Source organism: Syngnathus leptorhynchus, unplaced genomic scaffold (genome assembly GCF_054491065.1).
Source record: "Syngnathus leptorhynchus isolate UIUO unplaced genomic scaffold, UIUO_Slep HiC_scaffold_88, whole genome shotgun sequence".
Lineage (NCBI taxonomy): Eukaryota > Metazoa > Chordata > Actinopteri > Syngnathiformes > Syngnathidae > Syngnathus > Syngnathus leptorhynchus.
The window spans coordinates 242,501-259,211 of NW_028232055.1; positions in this window are offsets into that span (position 1 = coordinate 242,501).

A 16,711-nucleotide genomic window follows, 5' to 3' on the forward strand; every position below is an offset into this window, starting at 1 on the left:
CTCCATAGCCCCGGAGCTCCATAGCCCCGGAGCTCCATAGCTCCATAGCCCCGGAGCTCCATAGCCCCGGAGCTCCATAGCTCCATAGCCCCGGAGCTCCATAGCCCCGGAGCTCCATAGCTCCATAGCCCCGGAGCTCCATAGCCCCGGAGCTCCATAGCCCCGGAGCTCCATAGCCCCGGAGCTCCATAGCCCCAGAGCTCCATACTTCCATAGCCCCAGAGCTCCATAGCTCCAGAGCTCCATAGCCCCGGAGCTCCATAGCCCCGGAGCTCCATAGCCCCGGAGCTCCGGAGCTCCATAGCCCCGGAGCTCCATAGCCCCGGAGCTCCATAGCTCCATAGCCCCGGAGCTCCATAGCCCCGGAGCTCCATAGCTCCATAGCCCCGGAGCTCCATAGCCCCGGAGCTCCATAGCCCCGGAGCTCCATAGCCCCGGAGCTCCATAGCCCCAGAGCTCCATACTTCCATAGCCCCAGAGCTCCATAGCTCCATACTTCCATAGCTCCAGCCGCGGAGGGTGCTGGCTGGTGGCTCCATAGCTCCATACTTCCATACTTGCAGCCACGGAGTTGGCTAAAATTGCACTAAGTGCGAAAGCCCATTCATTTACAACGGCGTGTCCGCCAGGCGGCGACATTTCCCCGTTACCGGTGGCTGCGCGGCGGGTGAGTGACAGAGCTTATCCGAGCGGCTGGAACTCTGCGCCGGCGTGGTCGAGCGTGAGGCCCCGGCCCTTTGGCTGCCTGGTACCTAAAACACTTCCATTGATCCAGCCACGGAGGGTGCTGGCTGGTGGCTCCATAGCTCCATAGCTCCATAGCACCAGAGCTCCATAGCTCCATAGCACCAGAGCTCCATAGCTCCATAGCACCAGAGCTCCATAGCTCCATAGCTCCAGGGCTCCATAGCTCCAGGGCTCCATAGCTCCATAGCTCCATAGCACCAGAGCTCCATAGCTCCATAGCACCAGAGCTCCATAGCTCCATAGCACCAGAGCTCCATAGCTCCATAGCACCAGAGCTCCATAGCTCCATAGCACCAGAGCTCCATAGCTCCATAGCACCAGAGCTCCATAGCTCCATAGCACCAGAGCTCCATAGCTCCATAGCACCAGAGCTCCATAGCTCCATAGCTCCAGCCTGGGTGGCTGGTGGCTCCATAGCTCCATACTTCCATAGCTCCAGTCAGAGAGTGTGCTAAAATTGCACTAAGTGCGAAAGCCCATTCATTTACAACGGCGTGTCCACAAGGCGGCGACATTTCCCCGTTACCGGTGGCTGCGCGGCGGGTGAGTGACAGAGCTTATCCGAGCGGCTGGAACTCTGCGCCGGCGTGGTCGAGCGTGAGGCCTCGGCCCTTTGGCTGCCTGGTACCTAAAACACTTCCATTGATCCAGCCACGGAGGGTGCTGGCTGGTGGCTCCATAGCTCCATAGCTCCATAGCACCAGAGCTCCATAGCTCCATAGCACCAGAGCTCCATAGCTCCATAGCACCAGAGCTCCATAGCTCCATAGCACCAGAGCTCCATAGCTCCATAGCACCAGAGCTCCATAGCTCCATAGCACCAGAGCTCCATAGCTCCATAGCACCAGAGCTCCATAGCTCCATAGCACCAGAACTCCATAGCACCAGAGCTCCATAGCTCCATAGCACCAGAGCTCCATAGCTCCATAGCACCAGAGCTCCATAGCTCCATAGCACCAGAGCTCCATAGCTCCATAGCACCAGAGCTCCATAGCTCCATAGCTCCATACTTCCATAGCACCAGAGCTCCATACCTCCAGAGCTCCATAGCTCCAGCCTGGGTGGCTGGTGGCTCCATAGCTCCATACTTCCATAGCTCCAGTCAGAGAGTTGGCGAAAATTGCACTAAGTGCGAAAGCCCATTCATTTACAACGGCGTGTCCACAAGGCGGCGACATTTCCCCGTTACCGGTGGCTGCGCGGCGGGTGAGTGACAGAGCTTATCCGAGCGGCTGGAACTCTGCGCCGGCGTGGTCGAGCGTGAGGCCTCGGCCCTTTGGCTGCCTGGTACCTAAAACACTTCCATTGATCCAGCCACGGAGGGTGCTGGCTGGTGGCTCCATAGCTCCATAGCTCCATACCTCCAGAGCTCCAGAGCTCCATAGCACCAGAGCTCCATAGCTCCATAGCACCAGAGCTCCATAGCACCAGAGCTCCATAGCTCCATAGCACCAGAGCTCCATAGCTCCATAGCACCAGAGCTCCATAGCTCCATAGCACCAGAGCTCCATAGCTCCATAGCTCCATAGCACCAGAGCTCCATAGCTCCATAGCACCAGAGCTCCATAGCTCCATAGCACCAGAGCTCCATAGCTCCATAGCACCAGAGCTCCATAGCTCCATAGCTCCATAGCTCCATAGCACCAGAGCTCCATAGCTCCATAGCACCAGAGCTCCATAGCTCCATAGCACCAGAGCTCCATAGCTCCATAGCACCAGAGCTCCATAGCTCCATAGCACCAGAGCTCCATAGCTCCATAGCACCAGAGCTCCATAGCTCCATAGCACCAGAGCTCCATAGCTCCATAGCACCAGAGCTCCATAGCTCCATAGCACCAGAGCTCCATAGCTCCATAGCTCCAGCCTGGGTGGCTGGTGGCTCCATAGCTCCATACTTCCATAGCTCCAGTCAGAGAGTTGGCGAAAATTGCACTAAGTGCGAAAGCCCATTCATTTACAACGGCGTGTCCGCCAGGCGGCGACATTTCCCCGTTACCGGTGGCTGCGTGGCGGGTGAGTGACAGAGCTTATCCGAGCGGCTGGAACTCTGCGCCGGCGTGGTCGAGCGTGAGGCCCCGGCCCTTTGGCTGCCTGGTACCTAAAACACTTCCATTGATCCAGCCACGGAGGGTGCTGGCTGGTGGCTCCATAGCTCCATAGCTCCATAGCACCAGAGCTCCATAGCTCCATAGCACCAGAGCTCCATAGCTCCATAGCACCAGAGCTCCATAGCTCCATAGCACCAGAGCTCCATAGCTCCATAGCACCAGAGCTCCATAGCTCCATAGCACCAGAGCTCCATAGCTCCATAGCACCAGAGCTCCATAGCTCCATAGCACCAGAGCTCCATAGCTCCATAGCACCAGAGCTCCATAGCTCCATAGCTCCAGCCTGGGTGGCTGGTGGCTCCATAGCTCCATACTTCCATAGCTCCAGTCAGAGAGTTGGCGAAAATTGCACTAAGTGCGAAAGCCCATTCATTTACAACGGCGTGTCCGCCAGGCGGCGACATTTCCCCGTTACCGGTGGCTGCGTGGCGGGTGAGTGACAGAGCTTATCCGAGCGGCTGGAACTCTGCGCCGGCGTGGTCGAGCGTGAGGCCCCGGCCCTTTGGCTGCCTGGTACCTAAAACACTTCCATTGATCCAGCCACGGAGGGTGCTGGCTGGTGGCTCCATAGCTCCATAGCTCCATAGCACCAGAGCTCCATAGCTCCATAGCACCAGAGCTCCATAGCTCCATAGCACCAGAGCTCCATAGCTCCATAGCACCAGAGCTCCATAGCTCCATAGCACCAGAGCTCCATAGCTCCATAGCACCAGAGCTCCATAGCTCCATAGCACCAGAGCTCCATAGCTCCATAGCACCAGAGCTCCATAGCTCCATAGCACCAGAGCTCCATAGCTCCATAGCACCAGAGCTCCATAGCTCCATAGCTCCAGCCTGGGTGGCTGGTGGCTCCATAGCTCCATACTTCCATAGCTCCAGTCAGAGAGTGTGCTAAAATTGCACTAAGTGCGAAAGCCCATTCATTTACAACGGCGTGTCCACAAGGCGGCGACATTTCCCCGTTACCGGTGGCTGCGCGGCGGGTGAGTGACAGAGCTTATCCGAGCGGCTGGAACTCTGCGCCGGCGTGGTCGAGCGTGAGGCCTCGGCCCTTTGGCTGCCTGGTACCTAAAACACTTCCATTGATCCAGCCACGGAGGGTGCTGGCTGGTGGCTCCATAGCTCCATAGCTCCATAGCACCAGAGCTCCATAGCTCCATAGCACCAGAGCTCCATAGCTCCATAGCACCAGAGCTCCATAGCTCCATAGCACCAGAGCTCCATAGCTCCATAGCACCAGAGCTCCATAGCTCCATAGCACCAGAGCTCCATAGCTCCATAGCACCAGAGCTCCATAGCTCCATAGCACCAGAACTCCATAGCACCAGAGCTCCATAGCTCCATAGCACCAGAGCTCCATAGCTCCATAGCACCAGAGCTCCATAGCTCCATAGCACCAGAGCTCCATAGCTCCATAGCACCAGAGCTCCATAGCTCCATAGCTCCATACTTCCATAGCACCAGAGCTCCATACCTCCAGAGCTCCATAGCTCCAGCCTGGGTGGCTGGTGGCTCCATAGCTCCATACTTCCATAGCTCCAGTCAGAGAGTTGGCGAAAATTGCACTAAGTGCGAAAGCCCATTCATTTACAACGGCGTGTCCACAAGGCGGCGACATTTCCCCGTTACCGGTGGCTGCGCGGCGGGTGAGTGACAGAGCTTATCCGAGCGGCTGGAACTCTGCGCCGGCGTGGTCGAGCGTGAGGCCCCGGCCCTTTGGCTGCCTGGTACCTAAAACACTTCCATTGATCCAGCCACGGAGGGTGCTGGCTGGTGGCTCCATAGCACCAGAGCTCCATAGCTCCATAGCACCAGAGCTCCATAGCACCAGAGCTCCATAGCTCCATAGCACCAGAGCTCCATAGCTCCATAGCACCAGAGCTCCATAGCACCAGAGCTCCATAGCTCCATAGCACCAGAGCTCCATAGCTCCATAGCACCAGAGCTCCATAGCTCCATAGCTCCATAGCACCAGAGCTCCATAGCTCCATAGCACCAGAGCTCCATAGCTCCATAGCACCAGAGCTCCATAGCTCCATAGCACCAGAGCTCCATAGCTCCATAGCTCCATAGCTCCATAGCACCAGAGCTCCATAGCTCCATAGCACCAGAGCTCCATAGCTCCATAGCACCAGAGCTCCATAGCTCCATAGCACCAGAGCTCCATAGCTCCATAGCACCAGAGCTCCATAGCTCCAGGGCTCCATAGCTCCATAGCTCCAGGGCTCCATAGCTCCAGGGCTCCAGGGCTCCATAGCTCCATAGCTCCATAGCTCCATAGCTCCATACTTCCATAGCACCAGAGCTCCATACCTCCAGAGCTCCATAGCTCCATAGCTCCAGCCTGGGTGGCTGGTGGCTCCATAGCTCCATACTTCCATAGCTCCAGTCAGAGAGTTGGCGAAAATTGCACTAAGTGCGAAAGCCCATTCATTTACAAGGGCGTGTCCGCCAGGCGGCGACATTTCCCCGTTACCGGTGGCTGCGCGGCGGGTGAGTGACAGAGCTTATCCGAGCGGCTGGAACTCTGCGCCGGCGTGGTCGAGCGTGAGGCCTCGGCCCTTTGGCTGCCTGGTACCTAAAACACTTCCATTGATCCAGCCACGGAGGGTGCTGGCTGGTGGCTCCATACCTCCATAGCTCCATAGCACCAGAGCTCCATAGCTCCATAGCACCAGAGCTCCATGGCTTCAGAGCTCCATAGCACCATAGCTCCATACCTCCAGAGCTCCAGGGCTCCATAGCTCCATACCTCCAGAGCTCCATACCTCCAGAGCTCCATACCTCCAGAGCTCCATAGCTCCAGAGCTCCATAGCACCAGAGCTCCATAGCTCCATAGCACCAGAGCTCCATAGCACCAGAGCTCCATAGCACCAGAGCTCCATAGCTCCATAGCACCAGAGCTCCATAGCTCCATAGCACCAGAGCTCCATAGCTCCATAGCACCAGAGCTCCAGAGCTCCATAGCACCAGAGCTCCATAGCTCCATAGCACCAGAGCTCCATAGCTCCAGAGCTCCATAGCTCCAGCCTGGGTGGCTGGTGGCTCCATACTTCCATAGCTCTAAGTCAGAGAGTTGGCGAAAATTGCACTAAGTGCGAAAGCCCATTCATTTACAACGGCGTGTCCACAAGGCGGCGACATTTCCCCGTTACCGGTGGCTGCGCGGCGGGAGAGTGACAGAGCTCATCCGAGCGGCTGGAACTCTGCGCCGGCGTGGTCGAGCGTGAGGCCTCGGCACTTTGGCCGCCTGGTACCTAAACACTTCCATTGATCCAGCCACGGAGGGTGCTGGCTGGTGGCTCCATACCTCCATAGCTCCATACCTCCAGAGCTCCAGAGCTCCATAGCACCAGAGCTCCATAGCTCCATAGCACCAGAGCTCCATAGCACCAGAGCTCCATAGCTCCATAGCACCAGAGCTCCATAGCTCCATAGCACCAGAGCTCCATAGCTCCATAGCACCAGAGCTCCATAGCACCAGAGCTCCATAGCTCCATAGCACCAGAGCTCCATAGCTCCATAGCACCAGCTCCATAGCTCCATAGCACCAGAGCTCCATAGCTCCATAGCACCAGAGCTCCATAGCTCCATAGCACCAGAGCTCCATAGCTCCATAGCACCAGAGCTCCATAGCTCCATAGCACCAGAGCTCCATAGCTCCATAGCTCCAGGGCTCCATAGCTCCAGGGCTCCAGGGCTCCATAGCTCCAGGGCTCCATAGCTCCAGGGCTCCAGGGCTCCATAGCTCCAGGGCTCCATAGCTCCAGGGCTCCAGGGCTCCATAGCTCCATACCTCCAGAGCTCCATAGCTCCATACTTCCAGAGCTCCATAGCTCCATAGCACCAGAGCTCCAGAGCTCCATAGCTCCATAGCACCAGAGCTCCATAGCACCAGAGCTCCATAGCTCCAGCCTGGGTGGCTGGTGGCTCCATAGCTCCATACTTCCATAGCTCCAGTCAGAGAGTTGGCGAAAATTGCACTAAGTGCGAAAGCCCATTCATTTACAAGGGCGTGTCCACAAGGCGGCGACATTTCCCCGTTACCGGTGGCTGCGCGGCAGGAGAGTGACAGAGCTTATCCGAGCGGCTGGAACTCTGCGCCGGCGTGGTCGAACGGCTGGCCTCGGTAGTTGAGGTACCAGGGGTGGGCCGGGGAGCTCCAGGCGGGTCTTGTGAGAGAGTGAAGCCGAGCGGCTGGAACTCTGGGCCGGCCTGGTCGAGCGGCTGGCCTCGGTAGTTGAGGTACCAGGGGCGGGCTGGGGAGCTCCAGGCGGGGCTTGTGAGAGAGTGAAGCCGAGCGGCTGGAACTCTGGGCCGGCGTGGTTGAGCCACGGAGGGTGCTGGCTGGTGGCTCCATAGCTCCATAGCTCCATAGCTCCATAGCTCCATACTTCCATAGCTCCATACTTCCATAGCTCCAGACTTCCATAGCTCCATAGCTCCATAGCTCCATAGCTCCATAGCTCCATAGCACCAGAGCTCCAGAGCTCCATAGCACCAGAGCTCCAGAGCTCCATAGCTCCATAGCTCCATAGCCCCAGAGCTCCATAGCTCCATAGCTCCATAGCTCCAGAGCTCCATACTTCCATAGCTCCAGAGCTCCAGCCTGTCTGGTGGCTCCATAGCTCCATAGCTCCATACTTGCAGCCACGGAGCTGGCGAAAATTGCACTAAGTGCGAAAGCCCATTCATTTACAACGGCGTGTCCACAAGGCGGCGACATTTCCCCGTTACCGGTGGCTGCTTAGCGGGAGAGTGACAGAGCTTATCCGAGCGGCTGGAACTCTGGGCCGGCCTGGTCGAGCGGCTGGCCTCGGTAGTTGAGGTACCAGGGGCGGGCTGGGGAGCTCCAGGCGGGGCTTGTGAGAGAGTGTAGCCGAGCGGCTGGAACTCTGGGCCGGCGTGGTTGAGCAGCATGCCCGCGGAGGTGGCTCTTCCATAGGCACGGAGGGTGCTGGAGCTCCACACTTCCTTAGGCACGGAGGGTGCTGGAGCTCCACACTTCCATAGGCAGGGAGGGTGCTGGAGCTCCACACTTCCATAGGCAGGGAGGGTGCTGGAGCTCCACACTTCCATAGGCAGGGAGGGTGCTGGAGCTCCACACTTCCATAGGCAGGGAGGGTGCTGGAGCTCCACACTTCCATAGGCAGGGAGGGTGCTGGAGCTCCACACTTCCATAGGCAGGGAGGGTGCTGGAGCTCCACACTTCCATAGGCAGGGAGGGTGCTGGAGCTCCACACTTCCATAGGCAGGGAGGGTGCTGGAGCTCCACACTTCCATAGGCAGGGAGGGTGCTGGAGCTCCACACTTCCATAGGCAGGGAGGGTGCTGGAGCTCCACACTTCCATAGGCAGGGAGGGTGCTGGAGCTCCACACTTCCATAGGCAGGGAGGGTGCTGGAGCTCCACACTTCCATAGGCAGGGAGGGTGCTGGAGCTCCACACTTCCATAGGCAGGGAGGGTGCTGGAGCTCCACACTTCCATAGGCAGGGAGGGTGCTGGAGCTCCACACTTCCATAGGCAGGGAGGGTGCTGGAGCTCCACACTTCCATAGGCAGGGAGGGTGCTGGAGCTCCACACTTCCATAGGCAGGGAGGGTGCTGGAGCTCCACACTTCCATAGGCAGGGAGGGTGCTGGAGCTCCACACTTCCATAGGCAGGGAGGGTGCTGGAGCTCCACACTTCCATAGGCAGGGAGGGTGCTGGAGCTCCACACTTCCATAGGCAGGGAGGGTGCTGGAGCTCCACACTTCCATAGGCAGGGAGGGTGCTGGAGCTCCACACTTCCATAGGCAGGGAGGGTGCTGGAGCTCCACACTTCCATAGGCAGGGAGGGTGCTGGAGCTCCACACTTCCATAGGCAGGGAGGGTGCTGGAGCTCCACACTTCCATAGGCAGGGAGGGTGCTGGAGCTCCACACTTCCATAGGCAGGGAGGGTGCTGGAGCTCCACACTTCCATAGGCAGGGAGGGTGCTGGAGCTCCACACTTCCATAGGCAGGGAGGGTGCTGGAGCTCCACACTTCCATAGGCAGGGAGGGTGCTGGAGCTCCACACTTCCATAGGCAGGGAGGGTGCTGGAGCCCCACACTTCCATAGGCAGGGAGGGTGCTGGAGCTCCACACTTCCATAGGCAGGGAGGGTGCTGGAGCTCCACACTTCCATAGGCAGGGAGGGTGCTGGAGCTCCACACTTCCATAGGCAGGGAGGGTGCTGGAGCTCCACACTTCCATAGGCAGGGAGGGTGCTGGAGCTCCACACTTCCATAGGCAGGGAGGGTGCTGGAGCTCCACACTTCCATAGGCAGGGAGGGTGCTGGAGCTCCACACTTCCATAGGCAGGGAGGGTGCTGGAGCTCCACACTTCCATAGGCAGGGAGGGTGCTGGAGCTCCACACTTCCATAGGCAGGGAGGGTGCTGGAGCTCCACACTTCCATAGGCAGGGAGGGTGCTGGAGCTCCACACTTCCATAGGCAGGGAGGGTGCTGGAGCTCCACACTTCCATAGGCAGGGAGGGTGCTGGAGCTCCACACTTCCATAGGCAGGGAGGGTGCTGGAGCTCCACACTTCCATAGGCAGGGAGGGTGCTGGAGCTCCACACTTCCATAGGCAGGGAGGGTGCTGGAGCTCCACACTTCCATAGGCAGGGAGGGTGCTGGAGCTCCACACTTCCATAGGCAGGGAGGGTGCTGGAGCTCCACACTTCCATAGGCAGGGAGGGTGCTGGAGCTCCACACTTCCATAGGCAGGGAGGGTGCTGGAGCTCCACACTTCCATAGGCAGGGAGGGTGCTGGAGCTCCACACTTCCATAGGCAGGGAGGGTGCTGGAGCTCCACACTTCCATAGGCAGGGAGGGTGCTGGAGCTCCACACTTCCATAGGCAGGGAGGGTGCTGGAGCTCCACACTTCCATAGGCAGGGAGGGTGCTGGAGCTCCACACTTCCCTAGGCAGGGAGGGTGCTGGAGCTCCACACTTCCATAGGCAGGGAGGGTGCTGGAGCTCCACACTTCCATAGGCAGGGAGGGTGCTGGAGCTCCACACTTCCATAGGCAGGGAGGGTGCTGGAGCTCCACACTTCCATAGGCAGGGAGGGTGCTGGAGCTCCACACTTCCATAGGCAGGGAGGGTGCTGGAGCTCCACACTTCCATAGGCAGGGAGGGTGCTGGAGCTCCACACTTCCATAGGCAGGGAGGGTGCTGGAGCTCCACACTTCCATAGGCAGGGAGGGTGCTGGAGCTCCACACTTCCATAGGCACGGTGCTGGAGCTCCACACTTCCATAGGCAGGGAGGGTGCTGGAGCTCCACACTTCCATAGGCACGGTGCTGGAGCTCCACACTTCCCTAGGCAGGGAGGGTGCTGGAGCTCCACACTTCCATAGGCAGGGAGGGTGCTGGAGCTCCACACTTCCATAGGCAGGGAGGGTGCTGGAGCTCCACACTTCCATAGGCAGGGAGGGTGCTGGAGCTCCACACTTCCATAGGCAGGGAGGGTGCTGGAGCTCCACACTTCCATAGGCAGGGAGGGTGCTGGAGCTCCACACTTCCATAGGCAGGGAGGGTGCTGGAGCTCCACACTTCCATAGGCAGGGAGGGTGCTGGAGCTCCACACTTCCATAGGCAGGGAGGGTGCTGGAGCTCCACACTTCCATAGGCAGGGAGGGTGCTGGAGCTCCACACTTCCATAGGCAGGGAGGGTGCTGGCACATCCACACTTCCAGCCACGGAGCATGCTGGCACTTCCACCTTGCTTGCTAAGTCGGCGTGATCTTGCCCAAAAAGTCCCTCCTCACCTCCAGCTGGAAGTGGAAAAAAATCCTCCACCTGCTTGGCCGAGGTTCTGGAAGCCAGCAGCTCGCAGAATGTTGCCAAAGTTTCACTGGAAGGAAAAGAAAAGAGAAGACCGAGTGCGCATTTCACCTACCGCCGAATGTCCACAAGAGGGAAGTGTCACTCCGTCGCAGAATCTGCGCCGACGCACTCGGCACCCTTCGAATTTATGGTGCCGGTGCGGGTGTTCTGGGTGCAAAAAGGCCGCCCAAGTGGTAGAAAAAAATCAGACTTCGTCTCTTAGGTCGAAATTAATGCCAAGTTTTGAAATGCGCTGGCAGGGGTGGACCAGGGCCCGTTAGAAGTGCTTAGCCGAGGTCCTGGAAGCCTAACCCGGCGTGATCTTGTGCAAAAAGCCGCTGCTGAGCTCCAGCTGGAAGTGTAAAAAGAACCGGGCTGGATCAAAAAAAGAACCAGGCTGGTTCAAAAAAAGAACCGGGCGACCCGTTAGAAGTGCTTAGCCGAGGTCCTGGAACCCTAACCCGGCGTGATCTTGTGCAAAAAGCCGCTGCTGAGCTCCAGCTGGAAGTGTAAAAAGAACCGGGCTGGTTCAAAAAAAGAACCGGGCGACCCGTTAGAAGTGCTTAGCCGAGGTCCTGGAAGCCTAACCCGGCGTGATCTTGTGCAAAAAGCCGCTGCTGAGCTCCAGCTGGAAGTGGAAAAAGAACCGGGCTGGATCAAAAAAGAACCGGGCGACCCGTTAAAATTGCTTAGCCGAGGTCCTGGAAGCCTAACACGGCGTGTTCTTGTGCAAAAAGCCGCTCCCGAGCTCCAGCTGGAAGTGTAAAAAGAACCGGGCTGGTTCAAAAAAAGAACCGGGCGACCCGTTAGAAGTGCTTAGCCGAGGTCCTGGAACCCTAACCCGGCGTGATCTTGTGCAAAAAGCCGCTGCTGAGCTCCAGCTGGAAGTGTAAAAAGAACCGGGCTGGTTCAAAAAAAGAACCGGGCGACCCGTTAGAAGTGCTTAGCCGAGGTCCTGGAAGCCTAACCCGGCGTGATCTTGTGCAAAAAGCCGCTGCTGAGCTCCAGCTGGAAGTGGAAAAAGAACCGGGCTGGATCAAAAAAGAACCGGGCGACCCGTTAAAATTGCTTAGCCGAGGTCCTGGAAGCCTAACACGGCGTGTTCTTGTGCAAAAAGCCGCTCCCGAGCTCCAGCTGGAAGTGTAAAAAGAACCGGGCTGGTTCAAAAAAAGAACCGGGCGACCCGTTAGAAGTGCTTAGCCGAGGTCCTGGAACCCTAACCCGGCGTGATCTTGTGCAAAAAGCCGCTGCTGAGCTCCAGCTGGAAGTGTAAAAAGAACCGGGCTGGTTCAAAAAAAGAACCGGGCGACCCGTTAGAAGTGCTTAGCCGAGGTCCTGGAAGCCTAACCCGGCGTGATCTTGTGCAAAAAGCCGCTGCTGAGCTCCAGCTGGAAGTGGAAAAAGAACCGGGCTGGATCAAAAAAGAACCGGGCGACCCGTTAAAATTGCTTAGCCGAGGTCCTGGAAGCCTAACACGGCGTGTTCTTGTGCAAAAAGCCGCTCCCGAGCTCCAGCTGGAAGTGTAAAAAGAACCGGGCTGGTTCAAAAAAAGAACCGGGCGACCCGTTAGAAGTGCTTAGCCGAGGTCCTGGAACCCTAACCCGGCGTGATCTTGTGCAAAAAGCCGCTGCTGAGCTCCAGCTGGAAGTGTAAAAAGAACCGGGCTGGTTCAAAAAAAGAACCGGGCGACCCGTTAGAAGTGCTTAGCCGAGGTCCTGGAAGCCTAACCCGGCGTGATCTTGTGCAAAAAGCCGCTGCTGAGCTCCAGCTGGAAGTGGAAAAAGAACCGGGCTGGATCAAAAAAGAACCGGGCGACCCGTTAAAATTGCTTAGCCGAGGTCCTGGAAGCCTAACACGGCGTGATCTTGTGCAAAAAGCCGCTCCCGAGCTCCAGCTGGAAGTGTAAAAAGAACCGGGCTGGATAAAAAAAGAACCGGGCTGGATAAAAAAAAGAACCGGGCGACCCGTTAAAATTGCTTAGCCGAGGTCCTGGAAGCCTAACACGGCGTGATCTTGTGCAAAAAGCCGCTCCCGAGCTCCAGCTGGAAGTGTAAAAAGAACCAGGCTGGATAAAAAAAAGAACCGGGCTGGATCAAAAAAGAACCGGGCGACCCGTTAAAATTGCTTAGCCGAGGTCCTGGAAGCCTAACACGGCGTGTTCTTGTGCAAAAAGCCGCTCCCGAGCTCCAGCTGGAAGTGTAAAAAGAACCAGGCTGGATAAAAAAAAAGAACCGGGCTGGATCAAAAAAGAACCGGGCGACCCGTTAAAATTGCTTAGCCGAGGTCCTGGAAGCCTAACACGGCGTGATCTTGTGCAAAAAGCCGCTCCCGAGCTCCAGCTGGAAGTGTAAAAAGAACCGGGCTGGATAAAAAAAGAACCGGGCTGGATAAAAAAAAGAACCGGGCGACCCGTTAAAATTGCTTAGCCGAGGTCCTGGAAGCCTAACACGGCGTGATCTTGTGCAAAAAGCCGCTCCCGAGCTCCAGCTGGAAGTGTAAAAAGAACCAGGCTGGATAAAAAAAAGAACCGGGCTGGATCAAAAAAGAACCGGGCGACCCGTTAAAATTGCTTAGCCGAGGTCCTGGAAGCCTAACACGGCGTGTTCTTGTGCAAAAAGCCGCTCCCGAGCTCCAGCTGGAAGTGTAAAAAGAACCAGGCTGGATAAAAAAAAAGAACCGGGCTGGATCAAAAAAGAACCGGGCGACCCGTTAAAATTGCTTAGCCGAGGTCCTGGAAGCCTAACACGGCGTGATCTTGTGCAAAAAGCCGCTCCCGAGCTCCAGCTGGAAGTGTAAAAAGAACCAGGCTGGATAAAAAAAAGAACCGGGCTGGATCAAAAAAGAACCGGGCGACCCGTTAAAATTGCTTAGCCGAGGTCCTGGAAGCCTAACACGGCGTGTTCTTGTGCAAAAAGCCGCTCCCGAGCTCCAGCTGGAAGTGTAAAAAGAACCAGGCTGGATAAAAAAAAGAACCGGGCTGGATCAAAAAAGAACCGGGCGACCCGTTAAAATTGCTTAGCCGAGGTCCTGGAAGCCTAACACGGCGTGTTCTTGTGCAAAAAGCCGCTCCCGAGCTCCAGCTGGAAGTGTAAAAAGAACCAGGCTGGATAAAAAAAAGAACCGGGCTGGATCAAAAAAGAACCGGGCGACCCGTTAAAATTGCTTAGCCGAGGTCCTGGAAGCCTAACACGGCGTGATCTTGTGCAAAAAGCCGCTCCCGAGCTCCAGCTGGAAGTGTAAAAAGAACCGGGCTGGATAAAAAAAGAACCGGGCTGGATAAAAAAAAGAACCGGGCGACCCGTTAAAATTGCTTAGCCGAGGTCCTGGAAGCCTAACACGGCGTGATCTTGTGCAAAAAGCCGCTCCCGAGCTCCAGCTGGAAGTGTAAAAAGAACCAGGCTGGATAAAAAAAAGAACCGGGCTGGATCAAAAAAGAACCGGGCGACCCGTTAAAATTGCTTAGCCGAGGTCCTGGAAGCCTAACACGGCGTGTTCTTGTGCAAAAAGCCGCTCCCGAGCTCCAGCTGGAAGTGTAAAAAGAACCAGGCTGGATAAAAAAAAAGAACCGGGCTGGATCAAAAAAGAACCGGGCGACCCGTTAAAATTGCTTAGCCGAGGTCCTGGAAGCCTAACACGGCGTGATCTTGTGCAAAAAGCCGCTCCCGAGCTCCAGCTGGAAGTGTAAAAAGAACCGGGCTGGATAAAAAAAGAACCGGGCTGGATAAAAAAAAGAACCGGGCGACCCGTTAAAATTGCTTAGCCGAGGTCCTGGAAGCCTAACACGGCGTGATCTTGTGCAAAAAGCCGCTCCCGAGCTCCAGCTGGAAGTGTAAAAAGAACCAGGCTGGATAAAAAAAAGAACCGGGCTGGATCAAAAAAGAACCGGGCGACCCGTTAAAATTGCTTAGCCGAGGTCCTGGAAGCCTAACACGGCGTGTTCTTGTGCAAAAAGCCGCTCCCGAGCTCCAGCTGGAAGTGTAAAAAGAACCAGGCTGGATAAAAAAAAAGAACCGGGCTGGATCAAAAAAGAACCGGGCGACCCGTTAAAATTGCTTAGCCGAGGTCCTGGAAGCCTAACACGGCGTGATCTTGTGCAAAAAGCCGCTCCCGAGCTCCAGCTGGAAGTGTAAAAAGAACCAGGCTGGATAAAAAAAAGAACCGGGCTGGATCAAAAAAGAACCGGGCGACCCGTTAAAATTGCTTAGCCGAGGTCCTGGAAGCCTAACACGGCGTGTTCTTGTGCAAAAAGCCGCTCCCGAGCTCCAGCTGGAAGTGTAAAAAGAACCAGGCTGGATAAAAAAAAGAACCGGGCTGGATCAAAAAAGAACCGGGCGACCCGTTAAAATTGCTTAGCCGAGGTCCTGGAAGCCTAACACGGCGTGTTCTTGTGCAAAAAGCCGCTCCCGAGCTCCAGCTGGAAGTGTAAAAAGAACCAGGCTGGATAAAAAAAAGAACCGGGCTGGATCAAAAAAGAACCGGGCGACCCGTTAAAATTGCTTAGCCGAGGTCCTGGAAGCCTAGCACGGCGTGATCTTGTGCAAAAAGCCGCTCCCGAGCTCCAGCTGGAAGTGTAAAAAGAACCAGGCTGGATAAAAAAAAGAACCGGGCTGGATCAAAAAAGAACCGGGCGACCCGTTAAAATTGCTTAGCCGAGGTCCTGGAAGCCTAACACGGCGTGATCTTGTGCAAAAAGCCGCTCCCGAGCTCCAGCTGGAAGTGTAAAAAGAACCGGGCTGGATAAAAAAAAGAACCGGGCTGGTTCAAAAAAGAACCGGGCAACCCGTTAAAATTGCTTCGCCGAGGTCCTGGAAGCCTAACCCGGCGTGATCTTGCCCGAAATTCGGCCTCTATACTTCCATTTTAGGTACCAGGCGCTCATAGTGTGTTGGTCCCACTAGTCAGTGTACTGGTCCCACTCGCTAGTGTACTGGTCCCCCTAGTCAGTGTACTCATCCAGTTACCCCCCGTTTTCCAAAACACCATCGGCACGTATAAGGGGGGGACTCCTGAGAGAGATGAGGTATATGGCAGCGCAACACCAATCCGCTCCGCGCTGGTTCCCATGTCGGCTACGGATGAATAAAACCAGCCTGTCCCCCCTGGAGCTCACGAGACACGGAATTTTTTCTAAGTGCCAACGGCTCTTCCGAGCAAACGTGTCCGCTCCGGCTGGTTCCCCCGTCGGCCTCGAATGACGAAAAATGCCGGTCTCCGCCCGGAGCTCATGACAAACGAAAAATTTTCTAAGTGCCAACGGCACTAGCGAGCGAATGTGTCCGCTCGGCGCTGGTTCCCGGGTCGAACCCGGAAGACGAAAAACGCCGGTCCTCGCCCGGAGCTCATGACAAACGAAAAATTTTCTAAGTGCCAACGGCACTAGCGAGCGAATGTGTCCGCTCGGCGCTGGTTCCCGGGTCGAACCCGGAAGACGAAAAACGCCGCTCTCCGCCCGGAGCTCATGACAAACGAAAAATTTTCTAAGTGCCAACGGCACTAGCGAGCGAATGTGTCCGCTCGGCGCTGGTTCCCGGGTCGAACCCGGAAGACGAAAAACGCCGGTCTCCGCCCGGAGCTCATGACAAACGAAAAATTTTCTAAGTGCCAACGGCACTAGCGAGCGAATGTGTCCGCTCGGCGCTGGTTCCCGGGTCGGACCCGGAAGACGAAAAACGCCGGTCTCCGCCCGGAGCTCATGACAAACGAAAAATTTTCTAAGTGCCAACGGCACTAGCGAGCGAATGTGTCCGCTCGGCGCTGGTTCCCGGGTCGAACCCGGAAGACGAAAAACGCCGGTCTCCGCCCGGAGCTCATGACAAACGAAAAATTTTCTAAGTGCCAACGGCACTAGCGAGCGAATGTGTCCGCTCGGCGCTGGTTCCCGGGTCGGACCCGGAAGACGAAAAACGCCGGTCTCCGCCCGGAGCTCATGACAAACGAAAAATTTTCTAAGTGCCAACGGCACTAGCGAGCGAATGTGTCCGCTCGGCGCTGGTTCCCGGGT